Source organism: Lathamus discolor, chromosome 1, assembly GCF_037157495.1.
Source record: "Lathamus discolor isolate bLatDis1 chromosome 1, bLatDis1.hap1, whole genome shotgun sequence".
Classification (NCBI taxonomy): domain Eukaryota; kingdom Metazoa; phylum Chordata; class Aves; order Psittaciformes; family Psittacidae; genus Lathamus; species Lathamus discolor.
Genome location: NC_088884.1, coordinates 57,135,156 through 57,157,949, shown reverse-complemented (window position 1 = coordinate 57,157,949; position 22,794 = coordinate 57,135,156). Strand labels below are relative to the sequence as shown.

At 41.9% G+C, this 22,794-nt stretch overlaps 1 protein-coding gene across 2 annotated transcripts in view; it reads left to right on the top strand.

The window, feature by feature from the left end:
- BORCS5 (BLOC-1 related complex subunit 5) overlaps positions 1 to 22,794 on the top strand; it is an 89,188-nt gene that overhangs the window by 25,109 nt on the left and 41,285 nt on the right. The gene's annotated exons all lie outside the window — the stretch shown is intronic.

The following is a 22,794-nucleotide window of genomic DNA, read 5'->3' as shown; positions in this document are numbered from 1 at the left end:
GTGTTATGTTCTGATATATAATGGACTGCAGTCTCCAGTTTGGCTCTGGGGTTTTAACAACATCTGTGAGTTACTCTTTCGGAGTCATAGCTACCTGTGTATGGGTGCAGTTGCTTGAAACCAAGATATCTTGTGGGAGTTTCTAACACAGAGTAGATTTTGTTCTTGTTTTGTGGGGTGGGTGGGCTGAAGCTAGTGTGGGTCCTTGAGCCCTGTGTTGACAACATCCCTTTGTAACAGCGGACTTTGTAAATTTCCTCCATGTCTTTTTGCTTTGGTTTTCTCCCAGCCTTTTTCTCTTTCTTCTCCTGCATTCTTTGTTCCTTCTATGTTGTTCAAAGGGAAGTGAAGATTTAAATCGGAGTTGTCACGCCTACATTTACCAAAAACTGTACATTTTGTAGTCCGGCTTCTAGCTACCTCTTTTTGCAGAGACCGTGCAGTGTGCTTAGTATCTGAAAGCCCCTTAGGAAGGAAGTTGTCTGGAGCAGCCTGCTGCTGAGCTGCTCTCGATTGAAACAGTGTGGATCAGCAAACTTGTGTGAGTGGACACTCGGTGAGGCAATGCTTTTTGAAAATGTGAGGCTTGCTGTGCATGCATACCTTGGCTGCAGGACTTGCTTGTGCCTGCGATGACAGAGAGGAAGGAGTTGGGATGTTTAGCCATCCCTGCTACTGGGAGAAATTATGTGGCTTCATACAGCAGAGGGTTTAGGCACTACTGGTCTCAGTGTCACTGGTTCACACATGGCCACTGGGAAGATAGGGCAGCCACTTTGCCCCGCAGGCATCTCTAGAGGTGATGTAACATCACATCAGTTTTTGGACAGAAACTCTTTACTTTTTTGGTTGGTTTTCTTTATTTCTTGTGTCTACTGGATGCAGACCTTGGAACATGACTAGAACTTGGAACATGGATGCTATGATAGCCCATTCGGGCAGATATTTATTATGTACTGCTTCATAGGGGTCTAGATGTGTGCAGCACTGACCACTGTTTCCAGCAGAAGGGGCAGAAAGATTGGAGAAAACCAAACATGGATGTTTTGGGGGCTGGTACTGCAGTCCCTCTCGACCAAGGAGAGAATGTGTGTGTTGGTTATACTGCTGGGGTTTTTTTTTTTTTGAGCTTTACAGAGAGTGATATTAAAATCTGTATCTGATTTATTCCTGACACCTTCACTGCCATTTTAGAATGGACTGTTAAGGTCACTGGTGCTGGCACAGCGTTTATGTCAGCCGCAGGCTGGGTCATTACGGGTGGGCAGAACATGCTTTGCTGGAGTCCTGCCTCGTATAAAAGGCAGAACCTGGATCTTGCCAGTGGCAGTTTAGAATGTACGTGATGGAACCCAAATCCAGAAAAGAAATAAGGAAGTTTTAATTTGAAAGACCAAATTAGAAGGTGCATTAACATCCGGTAGGGAGTTGTTTGTGTATGCCTAAGAACGCAATGACGAAGAGTTTCAGTTCCCCCCAGCCTTAAATGTGGTGAGTGAATCTGGGTTGCACAAAAGCTGTGGAAGTACTGGGAACTGGGGTTCGTGATTACTTCCAGAGACGGTGTTCCTGTGTGGGTGTTTAAGGTGCAAGGATACAGGGCTTGAGGTGGGAAGTAAGAAATCAGAGATAGTAGCCACATGGCTGAGAAAAAGATTGGAAGGCACTGCATAGATGGCCAGTGCAGGTCCTTTAACTCCTAAACATGCATGCATTGTTTGGTGGGAAGTTGTCTTGGTCACCGAGATGCTTTTTCTAGTCTTACTTTGGACCTGAAGCTTTGTAGGTATGATACATACCTTTTCTCTTTGTCGATCGGCCTGCTGAATTTCCTTGAGGCTCTGGAGATGTGGTGACATCTGGTGACTGCTTCGGAGTATTGCATGCTTAATCACGTGATTAAGATATGCACATAAAGATAAGGCTTTTTCAGCCTCAGATATTTCTTATTACTCGAAAGCAGTGTGGGTTATTGAGTGAGTTGGCTCTTGGGAGACCCCAGATCTGCCACAGGCCAGTTTGAGAAGATTTCTGTTTTGGATTGTTTTTTTATGTGTGTTCTTAACATATGATGTTGGATGAAGAAGGATACTGTAGATCTTCTCGGAGCTAATACTAAAAACTTGGGTTTTTTTGATCTACCAGCTTGGACAGCTGAAGAGGTGAATTTAGAGCCCTTGTGGGCTTCATTATTCTTTTCACTTTCTCCTTGGCTAAGCAAAGCCAAAGGATTTTACTTTGTTTTTAAGTCTCAAAAGAAGCCAAATAGTTAATGAACAGGGGAAGCATGTAGTCATGAAGAGACTGTTCTTGAGAGACAAAAGCATTAATGTCTTTTAGCCATATTGAGTTGAGCTTGTGATCAATGAAGCTGGAGGTCTTTAGCATTGTACACTCTCACTTGGGAGCAGATGCCAGTGTCATGTCTGTTACATCTTTCATACTAGGTTTTCCTTGACTTCTGCAGCAAATACTGCACTTCAGTTACAGCTATGACTCTGTAGGGTCCTACTGAGTAGTGTTTGCCTTCTTTGAAGTTATGTTGTGGTTACTGAGCATGCGTAATAAGCAGCGTTTGAGAGGTCAGCATTTAAGCTTCTGCTTATTCCAGTGTTTGAACCTGTTGGACACGGCTGGTTGGGGCAAGTACTACTGTCTTGAAGTAGCTGTGTCGCCCGTCCTACAGTGAGTCAAGGATTGGAGCGTGTCCTTTTTATAATGGTAGGGAATGCCTTCTCTGGGCTATAGTCACATGGACAGAGAGGGGAGAGTTTCCCCTAACAGTGGGGTTAGGAAGGATCCCTGGGGATGACTGTTACGTTGCTATTTGCCAACATCAAATTCCAGTTGCACTTGAACTGAGAGGAGAAGAAAGCATACTCTTAACTACTTGAAAGGAATACACCTGGGAGTGAAGTGCCTGAAGCTGCTGTATGTTTGGAGTACAGAAAGGTCGTACATGCATATTTCTTTTCCTTGTATGCAAAAAAAAATCTGGTACAAATGTTAGAAGAGGACTGGACTGTTTGATGAAACAAGAGGATGGTTTTTGCTTGCTTTTTAGTGAAAGGAAAATGTATAATCTACACTCCTGAGAGCAACAGAGGAATTCTCCGACCTTCTCCTTGGTTGCAGGCGTTCCCTGTAGAGACCTCTTTGTAAGCGATACAGAACAAACGTTATGTGCTGTTTCTTTCCTTTGTGTGGGTTCCTGAGGGTATTTGCATGAAAATGAAACCTCTGTCTGTTCATCCCTGGTTCTTGTAGTCTGTTCATAGCATGAAGTCATCGCTAGCTGTGTATAAAATCAAAGTCATCTACTCTGAGTAATAATTTCAAAACTGTGATACTTTTGTAGGTTATGAACAGAGCAGCCCATCTTAAGAAGGTGTTAGGAAAAAAACTAAAAATGCAATTTTCTGTGTGGTCGTGACTGCAGAAAGCTCATAAGATATTACAATGTAGGACTGCTGAGAACTTACTGGATCTGTTAAGTGTCATGTCTGACTGGAGATTTGGCTTTTATGACCAGGAGATCCTCTTTGAGGATTGAGGACTGCCAAGTGGATCCCATCTCTTGCCAACACAGTGCAGTTAGAGCATCTTTACCAACAGATGGGCCAACATGAAACAAGAGTGTTAATTTAAGGATGATTAAAGACTACAGTTAAGTGAGGAAGGAGTGGACAGGGTTAAAAAGTGAATGATGAGTATTTTTTTCCATGCAGTTTTTCTTGGTAATCCATATAAGATGGGTGGGGTAAGGAATTGAACACTGTTACAGAGCTTCCCAAAGCTTTTGAAAGGGTGTTTAGGTTTTAAGTTTGTGCTGTGAAAACAGAATGCTCACTGTGTTCTTCCAGAGGGTATCAGCATCTCAAGCCTCAAGAAAGGTGAGGTCTGTCTATCTTGTAGCAGTGAAGTGTTACGGTAAACAAAAAAGGTGGATACATATAAAAGATTTATTGGTGTGTGTTACTAATACAGAAGAGACTGTTCAAGATCTAGTCATCCAAGTACAGATACAATTCCTATTCTGAGCTAAGGTCAGCAAGACCTAAGGTGCAAACAAAAGCTTGATAGTAGGAACAAAAGCTTTGACAGGTGTATTGTTAAGCACACATTAAGCTAAGACCTGTCAAGGCATGAATTAGAAGTAAATGAATAGGTTATGGCTAACCCAGTGATATCTTTCCTTACCATGCTGCCCATTATCCATATTTACATTGCTTCTTTATTTATCAATAAATGTATTTCACAAATTAAAAAAACAAGTCCTTTACTCTGAAGAGTCTAGGGTACAGTTTACCTAGCAGTAATGTAAGAAAGAAACTGAAGCTACATGGCTGAAAGAGTCTTGAAAGGTAGGTCCAGCATAAGGAGTGTCTTTTTTGTCTCTCAGTATGGTTTAAAGTGAAAACTTGGTAGTGATATTTTTATTCTAGCTGATGCATGTCTTCAGCAGAGAAGCAAAAGGAGATGCTGAGAAGTTTTCTGTGAGAGAGAACAGTGGTAAAACTTGTGCTGCTGTACTGATTCTGTGCTGATATTCTGTTGTCCTTCAGTCACAGGAAACATAAGCTTGTGTTAGGCAGCTTGAAAGGGTTGTTTATACCTTTATAATTTTTTTTATGAGGTCACTTTTTTCAGGCATGAAAACTACTTGTCTGAAAAATATTAGTGTATTTATCTTTCTGGCCTAGCAAGTAGAGGAAGGATGGGGGTTTAGAGTTCAGTACTTCAATCCTTTCTAGTTCTGCCCTTATACCTTACATGGGGGATCTGTTTATTGCACACTTAAAAGTACTGCCGAGGGCATAGGGCTCCAAGAGAATTTGCAACATCCAGGTTTGTTGGATGGACCCCTTGCTCATTTTCATATACCTTGTTACAAGCACTAAGGAAGCTAGGGCAGAAAGAAATACCAAGAATGATAATGTGGATGCACATCTGCTGGTGGGTTGTTTATTTGTTAGTTGGGTTTGTTTTGTTGTTGTTTTTTCATTTGGTTTTTTTTTGTTTTTGTTTGTTTTGGTGTTGGTTTGTTTTTCCTTTTTAATTAGTTATTTTATTTATTTAGGCTTGTGGACCTGTTTTCTGTATTATAGAGAGCTGTCTCTCTGTTATGGCTTCATGACTTGAAACTAGCTCCTGAAAACACAACCTAGAAGATGCCTCAGTTTTGAGGAAAGGAACTTTCCTTTCAAAAGGTAGCTGGAGGAGAGGAAGATGATGGTGATGTCCTGTTTCCATGTATTCTTCAGTGGCTTTGTGACTATTTGGAGACCTGGACTAATTCAATTTTTATGTGTGAGAGGATTTGAGTCTGTGGTTAGGTATTATCCAGACAATAGGCTCGGCACCGGTTGGAAGAGTACTGAGGACTCTGGATAATACTCAGTTGTCTGCCTTTTTCCCCCCTGTCCTTTTGCAAGCTGTTCCACACTGTGTAGTAATGTCTGTGTATTGGCAGATAAACGGAATGAGTGTGAGCATATCTGCTTACACAGTTAGCCTGGCCTCCTCTTTCTGGGGTGGGTACCCTTGAGCTCCAAATAGCTGTGGCTCCTGTCTGGAACTCCACAAGCATGTATGGCTCCTCCCCACCATCTTGCTCCATGTGAATAAATTTTGCTGGTCACCTCAAGTCACCTTTGGATTGTCCTTCCTTTACCTCCACAGAGCTTCTGTGAGAGAGCTCTCCAGCTGGCCTGGGTGGCTGTTGTGGTGCAGCCACCCTTTGGATACATTAGAAGATGTGCTGAGGGAAAATACCATGTGGTGAGGAGTTAACCGTGTCCTGGCTTATAGATTTGCCACAGACTTTGAGGAAGAGTACCTGCATGTTCACCAGTATACCTTGAAATCATTATTAATTGGTTAAGGTGAAATAAAAGTAATTATTTCTAACATCAAAAACATATAGTATAATTAGAAATGTTTAGAGATGGTGTGATTTCTTTATGTCAAGAGGAAATTGAAAATCAGATGCATGTGACTGATAATGTATAGAAGCTAATGTGCTCTGCTGGAGTGTCGCTGATGAATCTTTCTAGGTCCCTTCCAACCTATGATTCTATGATTCTGTAAGAAAAAAATGAGCTAGACATGCCAAAGGTCACTTTGCTGTTACCTCCAGGACAGATCTGCCACTAGAAATCAGTAAGACTGTGTCCTGGTTTTGGCTGGGATACAGTTCATTTTCTTCCTAGTAACTGGTAGACTGCTGTGTTTTTTCTTAATGCTGATAACACCCTGATGTTTTAGTTGTTGCTTAGTAGCATTTATTCTGGTCAAGTCTCATGCTCTGCCGGTGAGGAGGGGCACAAGAAGCTGGGAGGGAACAGCGTTAGAGGTTTCATGCTTACCTGTCCGTTTGTATACTCTGTATTAAATAACCACAAGCTAGAAAGATTTGTAGCTCAGAAGAAGGGATTGGAGACTAGCATGTGCACTACTGCCCTCACTCTGGTTCTCCTCCTTTTATTTATCCACCTCCCTCTTAGTTATTCCTTGGTCTTGCATATTGTGCTAAGGGGCTCCAGACAGCCTTTGGCATGAGCTGCTGAGATGCTACTCAGCCTTCATAAAACTGTGGTCATCCTTGGCATACTCTGTAGCAGTATCTGTCTGTCTATCTACCTATCTATCTATGTATCTATCTATCTATCTATCTAACTTTATTATGGTGGGTACTATCCTCCAGCCATCTTAAGACACTTGAGAACTTCTGAGGATTGTGCTGCAGTGGTGTGAGTGCCTTTAGTGGGCTGATGTCTTGGGGGTGTGTGGAGTTTTTTTGTTGGAGGTTTTCTTCTTGTGTGAATGGGAGAGCTCCCTGGGTACTTTCACCTGTGTTGCACATGTCTAAGTTCTCTATGTTCCAAAATGTTTACTAGCTGTAGTTTTGGCATATAATTTCAGAGAAGATGCATGATATGCCCTGGTTGGCCTTGATGGGTTCATTGAATGTAAAATGTCATGCAGTGCAGTATCTCCGTCCTGATTGAGTCTTGTATTAGAGATCCACTTTGAGCTGATTTGAGCCTCTGTATAGAGTATGTTTTGTCATACTGTAAGGAGTATGAAATTTTCATGTGTATTTCATGTGGCAGAGATGAAGAGCAGAAGTAAATGCATATGCTGTTACAAGAGGCATTTTATAGAGGTTAAGGGCAAACAGTAAGAATACTAGACTGCTGTTTGAATTCACTTGTGGATGGTGTGTTTTTATCTTTTCCTTTCAGTAGGTGATGCATATAGAAATTGTGCTCTTGAAATGGTAGATGAGTCTGTTCTAATGCAGTGAAAACTGGGAGTTGATGATGGCAGGCTAGAGTCCTCTAATTGATACAGTTTGGATATGCCTCAGAAGTCACTTGTGTAACTTGCACAGACAGAAATATTAGATTTTGAAGTGCAGTTTGATGTTGCAGCAGAAGACGTGAGAGGCTCGGGTGACGAAAGTAGATTCTTTCCAATGTGTTATGTCAGCCTGGCAGTGATGTACTGTGCCCAAGGGAGAGGTGTAGCAGGGGGTAGAGTACTGCATTTCAATCTGCCTGCTGAGTTGTGGCTTGAGGAGTCAAGTGGATGGCTTGTGATAGGTTGCTGGTAAGTGGCTCTGCTGTGCAAGGGAAACTTGTGCATTTCATGCCTCTGAAGTAATGAGGTGCAGCAGCAGTCCTGCAACTCCGTGCTGCTATGCTCTTTCTCTGTTTTGTGATTTGCTGTTCTTTACCCTGTAGTCCTTTGTCAACATGAATCTTGACTTGGAAAGACTGCAGTCTAGATAACTGCCACAGGGTGTCACTGGAATACAAAAGGAGTAGTAGATGTGATTGAAAACCATGCTGAAACAGCACATTGGAAACTTTTCTTTTCAAGCTCTTCTCATGAACATTTGTGTTCTACTTGCATTCGTTGTACGAAGTGACCAAGGTCTTGGTGGCATTGCTGGCAAGCTGGGTTTGCAGTCACCTCTCATGAGAGGTAGCTACAGGGTCAAACAGTCCTGGGTCTGGGAGGAGGAGATGGTGCAGAGATCTTCAGCTGAAAGTCTTTCAGAAGTCTTTATGATCTTGAAAAATAAAAATATTGTGTGCTACTTAATTTTAGTTGTAAATAATAGGGTTTTTCTAAGTGTGTATGGTAAGAAAATGGAAGTACAGATCTGCAGTAATTCAGGTGGAAGCACTTGAGGTTTGGCTCCTGTCCATTGCAGTTGATCCTTACCTCAGTACACCATCTGTAACATGGAATTTAATAGCATTTTCCTGGCAACTTGATCATAGGTGTGTTGAAGACTGTAGTATTCTCATCCCTAAGTTACTGGTGCTTAGTAAGATTTTTTCTAGTCACTCACTGTGCTGGGAAGAAATGCTTATCTAGCACAGGGAGCAGAACTGAGGAACTCGTGTCTAGAAAACGATTGCAACACTCTGTTCTCCCCAGCCTCAGCCCAAAAATGTTCAGCTCAATCAGATCTTTTTTCTGTTTCATCACCAGCCCTACAAAACTGTGTTGCTGCCAGGGTGCACATCCCTGTATAGCCTGAGACCCTTTAGCTAGTGAGGGACAGAGGTGAACTGAATAAGAGAGAAAGGGAAAGAAATTATGCATCTATGAAGTGATCAAGACTTTTATGCTACCTTCCTAGTGTGTGGGGTACAGCTAAGATCATGAAAATTAACACGTGTTTGGGGAGGATCTTTGTATTCATCTGGTATGTCTATTCGGCTTAAAATCCAATGCTTTGCTAATTCCCAAGTTGTTTTGTAGGAGAGGGAGAGTGGAAAGGAAATGTCTTGAACCTTCATCTCTGTTGCTTTGGAAATGTTATTAAGATATCTTGTCTCCAGTCTATTATGCCAGTAAAAGCCCTTTGAATTTGTGAGGGATTTATGTGATTCTCTTTCCTTTAATGTGTTAGTGGGAGGTGTGTAGCAAAACGTCTGGACATCAGCTGGAGAATCATGTCCTTCACTATATGCTGTCCAAACCTTTTGGTGCTTGGGAAGGTGTTGGCACTCACTGGAACTTCAGGCTATAACCTATCTGAATATAGCTGCAGTTTTAAAATTAAAATGCTAATAAAGGCAACCTTAAAGCTTTCCTAAACTTGTTTCCAGCGAGACACCATGCAAAATTTCTTGGTGTGTGTTCTCCTCCTCCTCATCTCACTGTTCGCAGTGAGATTGGTGGCAAGACACATCTCTTCAGCACTCGGACCTTGGTATAAAATGTATCGATTCTGAGTTTCCATGTTTAAAATTCATTGTTTCTGCAAACTCTTTCTAAACTCATGTGCCAACTACAAGGGCTGGGAAGTCATGTTTCAAATTAAACCAGAAGCAGAGTGCCGAGGAAGACCTTTCTTCTGAAGAATCCCTTGAATCCCTTTTTCAAATATTACCTGGATCTCAGACAAGTGATCATCTCTTCTTATTAGGTTTTCACTGTTACATCCTGATCGTGGTCGATTTTTTCCTCTGTGTGTGAGCAATTCTTCAAGGATAGGGTGTTTCTGTGACTTACCGTGCCTCTAATGTACCTTGGCATATTGCACCCTCTCTATGCCCACTCTGTGCAATTGGAAGCTGACCTGGAGTCCACTGCACTGCAGATAATCACAGCTGTGGCTGTGTAAATAGGACATTTGCAAAGAGCTCCCTGGAAAGTATGATCATCTTATGGATCAGGACATTGTAAATCGCAGTGATCAAGAGGCTTCTTGATGATTTTCACTGGGCCTTGTTTCAGTGAGTAACCCTTTGATTTTACTTCATGGTGAGACCAAGAAGTTGGTGTGATGTGCTCCAAGAAGCAGGGTGCCACAGTACACATTATCCTAGCAATATGTTTCACAAATTTTAAATAAATTTGCTTATGTTTTAAAACATTCCTTTCAACATGATACCAACGACGAATAAAACTGCTGGAAAGGCACTGCTGATACTCTTGGTGCTGACTGATCTCTGTTTGCAAGGAATGGGTTGGGGATGTTCAGCTGTCTGAGGAGCAGGATGGGTGAAAGGTTGGTCAGGGTCTTATCAATCCTCATTCTTTGTAATAGCAGTCTTGGAAGATTTCTGTTATCTAAACGAAGCCTGAAACTAAAGGGAAAGCTTGATTTCTCCTTTTCATCCTTAGGTCTTCATCTGAGTAAACAGAATTTTTGTCTGTAATAGGAAGTGAAGGAGATACTGGAGGTGGAAGTTGTGAAGTAACGCGTGCTGTTTTACCTCCTGTGAGATTGAATCTTGTTTTTCTGTGATATGAAAGTAGGAAAAGGCAGATGATTGGAAGTACGTGTTTGCATTTATGCATTTGTACAAACAGAATGTATTAGACTAGAATACTTCTGCTTTTCACTGCCTCCCATTGAGGGGGTCTTATCACCAGTTTAAATATTAACTTAAATTTGGAGTCAGTTTGGGTGGTGGCTGGGTTATTTTCATTGCAATAGTTTGAAATTCTCCACTGTTCTTCATTTCCTTAGTTATCCATCTGATTTATAGCATTCTGTGGTAGAGAAGGCAGTAAGGAACATATATTAGTCACTGAGATGAGAGGTTTAATTTCTTTTCTGTTTGCATAGTTGTGTTTTGTTTGGGGTTTTTTTTAACCCAAATCATTCCCAAGCTCTGACATGTGCTTGGATTTATGGGTGGCAGAAACGAAATTGCTGTTTGATCAGAAATTAATGTGAACTTCACACAGCTCTGTTGTCTTTGGAGTTAAGAGCCCAATGGAGCTTTAAAATGGAATTGACTGCACCTCTGCTTTTTGCTAACACAGGGTGGTCCAGAGACGCGAGGTGCTAGCATGGATTCTCTTTGGCCAACCTAGCACATGAAGTGCTGCAGGATCTTACATTGGAGAGGAGGAGGAGGATTTGGCTATGGCTTCATATTCTGTGGGAGATTTGGCCTCTTACTTGGCAGCACAGAAGTTACAAAAAGTGCAAACCCATGGGGGTTTTGTCCATATTGTCTTTAGCACCTTACCAGTAAGGCAAAAAGCCTGGTGACAAGTGCACTGTCCTGTAAGAAAATATCACTGCAGGCATTTGGGATTTGCTTGCTTCATTTCCTAATAAAGACAACAGGAGACAAAAAGCAGACTCTGGTTCACGTATTAAATTGGTCTCAATTAGTAATCATTTCAAGGGTCCAAATGGCTAATTTGATGGATTCTAGACAGGTACTTGCTTGAAATATGTTTCTCCAGAGGGTCTCTTAAACTTGCATGCCTGTGGTAACATCCAACAGGTGAAAATAGAGGTGGATCCAAAAGTTGGGTACCACTGCATGGTTTTGTGGACTATCACTGGAGTACATGAATTATTTATCTTGTCCAATGATCAATGATGCACATCAACTGATGACTGAGCTGCAGTGATGTTTTAGACTTCCTGTTCTTTAAACACCAAATGCCTTTATTAGTATCTAAATCCAGTTGCTGTTGTTGTCAGTGTTTGCATCTCTACTTGCATGAAGAATATGAAGACTCAGCCTAGCTTTTAATGCCAGGCAATGGGACAGGTGGGGGAAGAGTAGATTTATTTTTCATGTCATACCTCTTACCCGTGCAAAGAAAATGGGGGTGTTGTGTCGAACTTTGTACCACCTCAGCTTGCAGAAGAAAGCCATGTACAAAGGTGCAGGTTAAAGTTTTAATTGCATCAAGTATTCAAAATCTGAATTAAAATGAAGTAGTTTTCCTGTGCAGTGAAACGACATCAGTGCCTCAATATCTAACTCGCTTTACTGCAGCAGTAGGCCTGATGTGAGCTCTCAGTAAGGATAGAGAAAACTGGTTGAGTTGGCCGAAAATGGGCTGTGCTCATGTATGCTATCATGTTCAGTGTGCAACAGGGAAAGATAAGGGTAGTGCATACAGGACAAAAGAAAAGGGAGAAGTTGATAAATGTTGATGGATGAGGTATACTTTTGAAAAAAAGGGAAAAAACTGAAGATATTCTGACCTCCAGTCAATTAATATTTAACCAGTGGTCATGGGCGACTCCTCTCTACTGGCTGTTCCTGGTAAATGCAACTTTAAGGTGAAAACAAAATAGGGTGATCAGCATAACCGAGGAATTATCTGGGAAATGAAAAAGAGAAAACACTTTTGGCAGGCAAGGAATGTGAACTGGCTTATCATGGGGTCCAGCAGGCTCTGGGGCTGGCGTGGAGAGAAATCCCATGGGTTGTGGAGTGAGGTCACATTGGGGCCGGCTGAGATCAGCTTTACCAGTTGTGGAGCCGCAGCCTCATCTGATTGAGTAACACTGGAGCATACAGGCTTACGGCTGTGGTTGCTGCATCATTCTCCATAAATCCATCACAAATTTCCATCTGGAAACATCTGGCACAGTGCTGGTTCAACTAGCTGTCCTGACTAGGTACTTCAGAACTAAGGAGACTCTTACCTTGGTGGTTTTAAGCCGAGCATGCTGCCAAATTAGGTTCTGGATTCGATGTGGAGAAGATAATGTGAGCAGAATTTATTGAGGCACTCATGTTTTCCATCAGGTGTCCCGGCTGGATTTGCCTGTGTGCTTTGCTGACCAGCTTACCCCCTTGGGAATGTGGAGCAGGGTGGAAGGGCAGCCGTGAAGCAGCTCTGGGTGGTGATGGGGTGGCAGGAGTGGAGGTCCAGCTGTCTTAGAGGGACTGGTGTTCCTTTCTGGACAAATTTTGTATTCTGCTCTTTGATTTCTGGTTTGGTTTAGTGATTTTTCCAAAACCAGGGGTGAACAGACCAGACTAAGCTAATGATTTGGGGCTTTTCTTCCCTAAAAGCAGCAGAATTGATCTTTTTTTTGGAAAGCAGCCATCAGAGAGAACTGAGGTTGAAAAAGATAGAAGTGCTGAGACTATTCCCAAACCCTTTGTTTAGAAACTGTTTTGAGGCCAACTATTTTGAGGCTTTTGATTTTCCCCCTCCCTTCTTAACTCAAGGGGCTTAACAGGAAAACAGAATCTGTATGACTTCTAATTTTTGACTCTGCTGATGTTTTTCAGAGGACTTTTAAGCACAGACTATGCTGTGCTAAAATTACTATTATCCACATTGCTAGACTTATTTTTCTCGTTTATCAAAATACGGTGCAGTGAAATTGACATAAGAGCATCTTATTGTGGTGTTCAAGCCCTGAATATCAGATTAAAAAAAAGAAATAACTCTTGCTATACAGTTGAAAATCACTGAAGTCTCTTTCCTCTTCAATTTCCCAAACTTGTAGTCTGTACTACATGCCATAAATGAAACTTGCAGTCTGTGTGAGTTCCTGTCTCTTTGACTGAAGTCTGTGTGTCTGCATGAACAAAATAAATGTGCCCTCTTCCTAAGCACTTTTGTCCTCTTGTGGCCCACCACACTGTTTACTTCCCCTTTGAAATATTTCCTTCACAAAATGGAACTACAAATGCACCCTTGCATGACATAGAAGGGATTTCGGTTGACAGCATTCTGGTTTAAAGAAAATAAAAGAGATTTTCTAGTATGTGAATTCTTAGAAGCAGAGGCATTGCTCAAGCATGAGGTGGTTGAGGGGGGCTAGACTATCAGGTAATGTGCTAAATTAAGTGTGTCATAGTACGCTAAATTAAGTGTGTCATAGTACACTAAATGTATTTGTTCTGCAAGACTAGTTATTGGGTGGTTTCTTGGAATTAAATGCAGGTTGTATGTTTTACTATTACTCATTTTATATTAGGTATAGGTGGGGATGGTGTCTCAATAGGATGGGAGTGGGGAAGGGCTTTAGCTTAATGCTTACCAGTGCCCACAAGGGTGTTATTTAGTCTCTATATCCAGCTTAATATGTCAGGCTACAAACCAGGTACATCCTTGGTACTTGTAGATAGCTTATAGTAAAAATGAGAATGATCTCGCTCCTCTTTCAAGTATGTGGTAATAAGTCTTTGGACCTCAGTATAATAGTCTTTATGTGAGAACATGTAATGCTTACATAACTTATTTTTCTCAGAACTTTTAATGAAATAGAAAAGCTTCTTCAAAGCATTTGAGAAATTGTCATTTTCCGTGGACAGATCTAGTGTGTACGTTCAACAGTGTGCCTTGACTGCTTTCGCTCAGCAATAATATTTACTTTCAATGCCCTCCTATCCAAACTTGCTTCACACTCTGCATCTATAGGGCAGTTTCTGCTGAGCATCTGTGACAGGAGCAGCTTTCCATGTGTGCTGAGGCTTGTTCCTGTGAAGCCACCAAGGAGCATATAGGTTGACAAGCAGATAAGTTGCTGTTTGTGATCCACAGTTAGCTGCATGCCTTGTGCCATGCTGTGGTGGAGCAAGCACAGCAAAAAAGCAAAAGTAGGATGAGGTGGGATGCAGTGGAAAAAGGGGCTGGATCCCCAGTTTGAGCACAAGGGAAGGAATCCATGCCAAGATCCTAGCTATACTGTGCTTTAACATACTGCTGTTGGCTACTCCATAAGTATGTTTCCACTCCCTCTGCATAATGGTAATATGATGAGATGTCTCCTGTCACAGACTTGCCACACCATCTATTCCATGTAACTGTGTCAGTGTAACTCAAGGGAGGGGCAAGAGTTCTCTTGGTGAGATCTTAAGTGCTATTTCATTAAATGTTGGTATTTTGCTCAGAGCTATTGCTATCCCACTTTACATTCTCAGCTGTGGGACATTTTCTCCTGAAATTAAGCCAGGATACGCTCACGTGCATGAAGCTGTGTGCGAATGCCTTTTTTTTTCCCCTTGAGTCTCAGTTATCAAAGTTTGGACTCTGCTGTACCTCACTTATATCTAATTTTGTTCATTTAACATGCTAGGCTCGTTCCAGCCAAAATGTTGGTCATGAAATACAGAGATAAGAAAATTTTAAGCTGAAAAGAAAAATTTTTCATTCTTCCACAGAAATGTGATAAATGACCTTAAACTCATGCCTTATCTCATGTTTATGCTGAACTTCAACTCCTTTTTTTTGTTTTTCTTACAAAAAGAATCAACAGCCTTTGACTGTAAGGACCAGAGAGCTGACAGACTTCTGTGTTTACATGTGTTCTTTTCCTTTCTATTTTTTTCTTCTCGGTGTTGTTTTAGATTTTGCCTACCTGAAGAGCCATATTCTTAAAATAATTCTTCACATCAGGATGTGTAGTGGTAGAAGAGCAGCTGCTTCCTATGGAGCTTCCTGTAGTTCCAGGGACACTCACAGCCAGGGCTGCTGCCACTGGTATTGCTATTGTAAAACAGGCCAGGGAATGGAGATGTGCGGTTCTAAAAGAACTACTTTACACTGGCCTGAAGGCTACAGGTTTGCTGATCTTTTGGATCAAAACAGATAATTTCTTATCAGGTTAGGTTAATTTTTGCCTTTGGTTTCAACTGTGAGCCTTTGAAACAAGACCTGGGATTTCCAACCATGTCATTCTGCTTAATAAAAGCAAAAAAACTTAAGTAGCTGGTTTTTGTTTTAATGAATATTCAGCATTACATAGAAATGGGTCATCAGGATTTCTGCACATTAGAAAGCGGTAAGATAAATGACAATGCCAAAGCTGGTTTTTTCCCCTTATTCTTCTTTAACTATATGCCCTATGATGCTTATGAAGTAAAAACCAGATTCACTTAATAGGCCTTAATGTTCAAAATTACCCCAAAGTGGCAGCTTTTTGATTCAGAACTGAAATAGGAAGGTCTCCACAGTATTCTTGTCCTTGGAAGCACACTGTTGTGTCTTCATTAGAAGGACTCAGTAGGATGATTCCATCAAAAATTGTAAGGCTTTAAGACGTTTGTTGCCTGTACGTAAGTAGGTATTACTTAATTGTAGAATGTACAGTTTAGTTCAAGGGGATGCCTTACATTCCCATTCTCATGTGAAGTGGCAGTGTAAAGATACTGAAATGATCTCTTTTGTGCAGGAAGGTATACTGTCCAAAACTAAAGAGACAGAAGGGATGGTTAGATTGATTATTTGCTTCTCCAATACAGAAGGCAGTTAATTGCTGTAGGCCCAGAGAACTTTGCTCTTCTGAGGTGTCACAGGGGAGTCTGGCATGATATTAAATATGCTTGCCCTGAGATATGTTCTTGTTATGCAAACCCTCTTTCGAGGTAGACATATATCTTCCTTGCAGAGGGAAATTTTAAAAAGACTTTTGTGTACAAGCTGACTGTAAAAGAAAATGTTAATATTTTCAAGAATAATCAGTGATAATGGGATCCTTTGGGGTTTGGATACTTGGTTTTAATAGTGTCTTCAAACGGTCCTAAAATAAAGGACCCTTTCCACAAGCTGCAACTGTTCGTGGTACCCTAGTAGCAAAAGCATCTCCAGTGCCTCAGGCTGCAGCTTTATGTGTTCTGTAGGAGCAGATGTGAAGCTGGAGGGGCATTATTCTGCTGGTGGCTGCTGGTCATCATACCAGTAGCATGGCTGGTAGGACTGGGCTGCCATGGAGGGCTGTTGCACAAGGCAGGTTTGGGTAACCTAGCCTTGCACTCCTTTTAGAGTAGTTCCTGCCCTGTCCCTTCCATCTTTCTTTCCTCACACAGCTCCTGACCTGGTGGACCTGCAGTGAGCTAAAGCAGTGAGAGCAGATGCATTTGCTCTGGGGCTAGGGGGTTGGATTGTTTCCTGGAGAGGTCTAATGAGTATCAGTGGGGATGAGACTACCTAGTCAGGAGCACAGGGGAGGCGTGAGGAAAGAGGACACTTATTTTTGCTGGACTTTTGAGCTGGCTCAGCTGGTGGTTTTTACTGGCAGGTAAAAATAGGGGTCTCTACACTGAAACACATAAAAGGGACTCCTCTGTGCTTTGCTGTCTCTGCTTCTAGGAACAGTAAAGTCAAAAAAAAAGCCATTTTAAGAACATCTTAAACCACTGCAACCTTTTATTCAGTGACTTTGATTTGGGCCATTTTAAGTGAATGGTCACAAAGTTGACTTTTCACTGTTCCCTGCTTCAAATGCAAATAAGCAGTCATTGCATAGTGGCTCTCTGATGTCTTTGAAAAGAAGCTATTTCTGCGAATTGAATACGATCTGTCTGTTACTTGAGCAGCAGTCCAGTGCATGGCTGAACTGCTAATCAGTGGCTGCATGGAGAGGAATGATGTAATATATTTCAGAAATGTTCTAGATGCATCACTTCTTAATAGAGGGATCAGACTGATGCATTAGTTCTGCTTTTTGGCTGCTTCTAGCAAGCTAGCACCTCATGGAGGATTTGGAAAAGTAAAATAGGGAAATATGCTGCTTTTTTTTTCTCTTCTTAAATGAACATTTGATTCCTATCAAAATGACATTTGTTGCCTTGAAATTGTATAATCCTTTTTGTGCTCAACTGAGGCAATCACTGAAGAACTGCAGGTTTAAAGGGCATTTGTTCTGAAAGCTTGCAGAAGGCAAAACTTCTCTAGCCTATTTGAGTGGAGTGCTTGGCTTGGGCTCTACCTGTAGGAGGAGTACCATGGGGAATGTCATTCATGTCTTCCATGCAGGTTCTGCCTAGGGTTTGTGTAGTTCATTTGCCTGTGCGGATTGATGGGAGAACATTAAAATGATGCTGTACACAACTGGAAAACTCAAAATGCAGAGACTAATGGGGGGAGGTTGATGTCTTCTCCAAGGCACAGTGAGACAGTCTGGCTCCTCAGGGTCAAGTTATGCAATGTATGTAATCAGCTGGAGCTGATGTAATGGCTCCCTCCTGTCCAAAGAAAGAGAATACACCCCCGCGCATTCCTCCACTGTGTGTTGTCCCCCCTCCATTCGTCTCATTGAGCCTGACATTTATCTGACCCTACGTGAAGCAGATTTGTTTTCTTAACCTGGCAGAAAACTCTTTTGTGCCATGTTAATTTTTCACCATTAATAAGCTGGTTTGGTTTACTGCTCTTGTCAGACAAGTGCCAGGGTTGGTACAAGAAAGGAGGTAGATGGAGGGCCACCCCTTTCTGATAATGATAAACCATTAGGAGTGAGCTGATAGAACTTCATGCCAAGGCTTTGCTTGTGTGGCACTTAAGTGAGCGTTGCTGCTTGATGACCCAGTCCCTTCCCACTTTTCCTTTGTGCTGACTCCAGCACCCGCTTGGATGATGGGCTGAAACACATCAGCATCTAAGCTGCCATGAAACTATGGTCTCCATGTGTGATAAAAGAGCTTTCTTTGCCTGTTTTACTCTTGGTGAGCTTCTCCAGGTTTTGCAGAGGACTTCAACTCCTGCTGGCATTAGCCCAGTAGGTGCATATTGCCATCGTGTGGCACATGTGTGTCATGATGTCTGCCGCCACAAACTGCTCAGAACTCCAGGGCGCATCGGTCCCTTTAGATGCGATCACACCTTCCATGTCTGATTCCAGCATTTGCTGGGTAAAATCAGTCTAATATATCCTACTTCTGCCATTTAGATTGTCAGTTGCATGCATATTGACCATTTCAGCTGAATGGTGTGATTTTTGTCTGTTCCAGCAAACTACAGTTTGGACACAACAGTAAGTCTCTAGTGGAATAAAATCAGATTATTTCTTTTTCTTTTGGCCATGACTGTAATTGTTCTGAGTATCAAAGACTCTTACTAATTCTTCTTTGTTTTTAAAGTCATTGAATAGCCTGTTCATTTTTGGCTGTTTTTTTGTATTCCTCCTCTCAAGTGGTTGCACAACTTAACATTAAAATCAATAATTCCTCATTGATAATTACTCTCAGGCTATGACATCAGGATTTTCTGGAAATATAAATTCATAGTGCTGATAGCGGACTATATGACTTCATTCTGGAAACTGGCCAATATGGTTGAGCTCGCTGATGTACAGGATGCAAGGGAGGAGGTGATACAGCATTAGTGTGCATATGTGCCTGACACATTTGGTCTGTGTTGTCTGTTTTGGTTTTTAGGGACTCCCATGTTACTAGAGCACATCTTTAATTCAGGAGCATCTCCTTGACATTAGTTGAATATTTTGTTGTTCTGAGTCAGCTTTCCTGTTTTCTGCCTTTGCAGAAAAATACTATTTCTTTTTGCCTGGCAGAGTGAATTAATTGCTGCTTAAAAATACTGCTGCAGGGATTGGTCTGCCGTTCTACAATTCCTGATGGTCTAATATGTGGGTTTCAGGGACTTGCGTTGCAGCAGTGCTCTGCTCTGAAGCAGATGTATTCAAAAGGATTATCAGGAACATTCTTCATTTGTATGTGGGTGGAGTGGGCTCAGTGCTCAAGTGAGAAAGACCACGGCAGGCTGCTACAGAAGTTAAGAGTTGCAATTAGGTGCTGGAACAGTTGACCACAGGATGCTGACAGGGCCAAGAATTTAACAAGGTTCAAAAAGGAGTTGGATGTTTGCTTAGGGGTTAGGAATAGAGGGAGTTGTGAGAATAAATGATTACCAAACGTTTTGGAGGGAGTCTCAAACCTTATGTTTTTGAGTCTGTGTTGGTTTTTATGTATTGGGCTAGGTTACCTGTCTTCTTCTGGTTCTAGGGCTCCTAATACTGCAGGTGAGATGCAGGACTAGTCAGACTCTAGTTAGTGATCCACTTTGGCAGTTCTGGGTTCAGAAGACTGTGCTGGAGGCTTTTGGGGACTGCAAACCTACCATCTGTAGGTTTGGCTTGCAGTGTGGTGGCCTCTTGACTTAAAACACTTTTGGGGTGGACTGCTGTCTTAAGGGAAGATACGTGCACCTTCAGCAGTAGTACCATTCCTATGTGAACTCCCAAAGTGGTTTGGTGAGGAGTAATATATGTGGGGGGCTGACTTTTAGGCAATGAAAGGCAGTATCACAAAGACTTGAACCAAACCAGTGAGGCAGAATCTTGGCTAATAAAGCTATTAAGTGTATCTACTCCCTCCAAACTTAAGACTGTCTTTTGAAAGAGACTGCATTGGGCTTTGTAGCTGTCCTTGCTTCTTTGGCGTTGACTCGTACTGCTTTTTATTTTTAAGCACGTTTGCCTCACATGTGCCTTGTACACACCTCAAGCACTGCAGTGGTCTTTGGGGAGTGGCATGAGCACAGCAGGTTTCATCTCCTGATGTTCCAGCTGGCTCGCCAAGTTCAGTTTGAGCTTAAAGCTGGTTGAAGGCAGACTTGTTTTCCTTACTCCCTTGTGTTATCCCTGCCTCTCATGCAGCCAGACAGGGAGCTGAGCCAACTGAAAACTTAACCCTACCCTCTTTAAAATAACACTAGTTTTCCTCAGTTCCCTGAGCTAGCTTTCTACCCAGCAGCAGAAGTGCCAGTGACACATATATACAGGTCAGTATAATGTGGGCAGTTATATATGGGGGTGTAGGACAGCACTTTGACTTAAATTGGCTTACCCTGTATGCTGAGATACACAGTATTTCTTCCTGCAATCCCAAAACAGATGCAAAGCAGAAAAAAATGAGGGGTTTGTCCCCCTTTTCTGAAGAAAAAAGAAACTTTCAGTCTTTGAGCTTAGGCTTCTATGAACTGTCCTTATCTTCATAGAGGTTATTTATTCTCCTGCCAGTTTTAAGATTTAAGAAAATCCTGTAAGTTAATTCTAGTGCTTTTGGATAGAAGTGAAAAGGAGAGAATTTTAATCCTTCCCTATGGTTGCTGGAACAACCTGGTACAAACAAAAGCAGTGATATTGTCAAGTAATGCTTGTTAACATTCCCTTTCCTTAGCAATAATGTAATTTCTTGTTAGTTAAATGGTAGGCTCTTATACTATAGATCTACCAGTTTAAAAAGTTCTCTTTAGGAAATAACAGTAGGATGGAAAGAAACTTCAAGGATTGCAGTGTATACAGAGCCAGGAATGAGTGAATGAAACCTTGCAGCATACAGTCTGGTGACTGTTGAGAGGTTGGCATTTGTCTGTAGGGAAAGTCACCGTATTTTTAATTGTTTGGGTGACATGAGTGAAAGACAATGTTACCTTCAATAAGGCATGGTTAATGCTAGAGAACCTTGGAGGTTTTTTACATTGTGATTTTTGTGCTGCAGCCATAGAATCATCGTAGAATCACAGAATGGTTTGAAAGGGACCTTAAAGCTCACCCAGTTCCAACCCCCTGCTGCAGGCAGGGACACCTTCCACTGGACCAGGTTGCTCAAAGCCCTGTCCAACCTGGCCTTGAACACTGACAGGGGTGGGGCATAGTTGAGAAGTGTTTAGTTTATGTAAAGCAGGGGTTTTCTGCCCTGTGGTTTTCTGTGTTTTGAACCTGACTAGTTATCTGGCAGTGGTCAGGTGGAGGTTGAAGTCTGGGATGCAAACTGATTGCTTTCTTCCAGACTCTCTACTGAGATCATTGCTGTCTCTAATGGGGCTCTTGCAGTGAAACCTGAAGGATGCACCCTGCTGCAAGAGTAATTCCTCAACCTGTATTTCACCTGGTTAAAGCAGGATGGATTGGTTAAAACATGTAGAGAAATGGTGGGGCAGCTATTGCAAAATGTACAAAGACATTTTTTCTTCTTTTTAAATTGTACTGAGACATGATGGTATCCTGGTCTCAAACCTGATGGAGCCTGTAAAACATGTTTTATGGTATTGGCCTTGGGTATTCTTAAAGATTGAAAGTGGGGAAGCTGGAGATAAGTAGCTGTGAAATTTGGCATGCTCTAGAGGGTAGAGCTTGGGATAAATGAGGCAGAAGGGGTGGATTTCTGATCTAGAGCTTGTAATGCTCTTGGTAAGGAGGACCTAAGAGGGGCTTCAGGACCTTTGCTCGGAAGAGGGGAGGGCAAAGCTGCTTGTGTTAAAAGAACAGTTTCTGTATGATTGTTGAAGCTGGTGGTTGCAGGTGCGAGAAGTTGCATGAGCGGGGCGTTTAGTGGCTGGTTCCTGAGTGGCCTCAGGGGAGCCTTCCTGTGTACTACAGTTCCGGGTGGTAGTCATGCAGGATTTTTAAGCACTTATGTGGGCACCACAGGAATTGTAAGTTGAAACACCTGTGTTTACCTTGGTTATCTCTAAGGAAAGGCTTGATGTGATTGAAGTGTTCTGGTTGAATGACAGCTCGCTTTATTAGCCTCAGGCACTGAAGAGTTGCATGCTGACCACAGAAGTTGCCTCTCAGGAATTTTGCTTTTTAGACAAGAAAAGCAAAAGGCAAATGAAGTATGGGAAGAGCATTTGTTTCCAAGCTCTCTGCAGCCAGCATGTCTAGAAGTACAGGGGATAGTCCTATAACCTTGCTAATGCCATAAGAAAAAGTACTACATATTATGAAACTTGCACTGCAGTTATGGAAGTAGCACTGAGTCTAACCATGTGGGGTGGGTGCGTGCGTACATTCACACATACAACAGTAATTACAATAGCCTAAAATTCATGTCCCAACCACAGTGATGTTGCTCCATTTTTCAGTAACTAAGAAAGGAATTTGGCCCAGTGAATGAATTTGAAATGCTCTCAGTTGGCCTGAGTGATCCAGAAGCATTCCTTCATGTTATAAGAAACATGTGCATTTTATGTTCGCAGGCAGTGATTGCCATATACCAGAATGCAGACGGAGTACTTCTTGCTGCTGCTGCTTCTTTTCTAACTCAGGCTGAACTTAACTAGTTTGCATTAACCAATTGGGGTGAAAAAAGCTTATTGCAAACACTGAGAGATTAACTAAGTTAAGTTAAAAGACTAAGTGTAAGTTAAATGACTTGTTCTGCTAGCAGTTCTTTGTAGCTCTCAAAAGGATATGATATGAGCCTACTGCAAAGGGGTAATATACAGAGTAGTTTTATGATGTTCTTTAAGAGTAGTAGGGATTACATAAGCAGTGCTAGAAGTCGTCTGTCCCCTTATGAA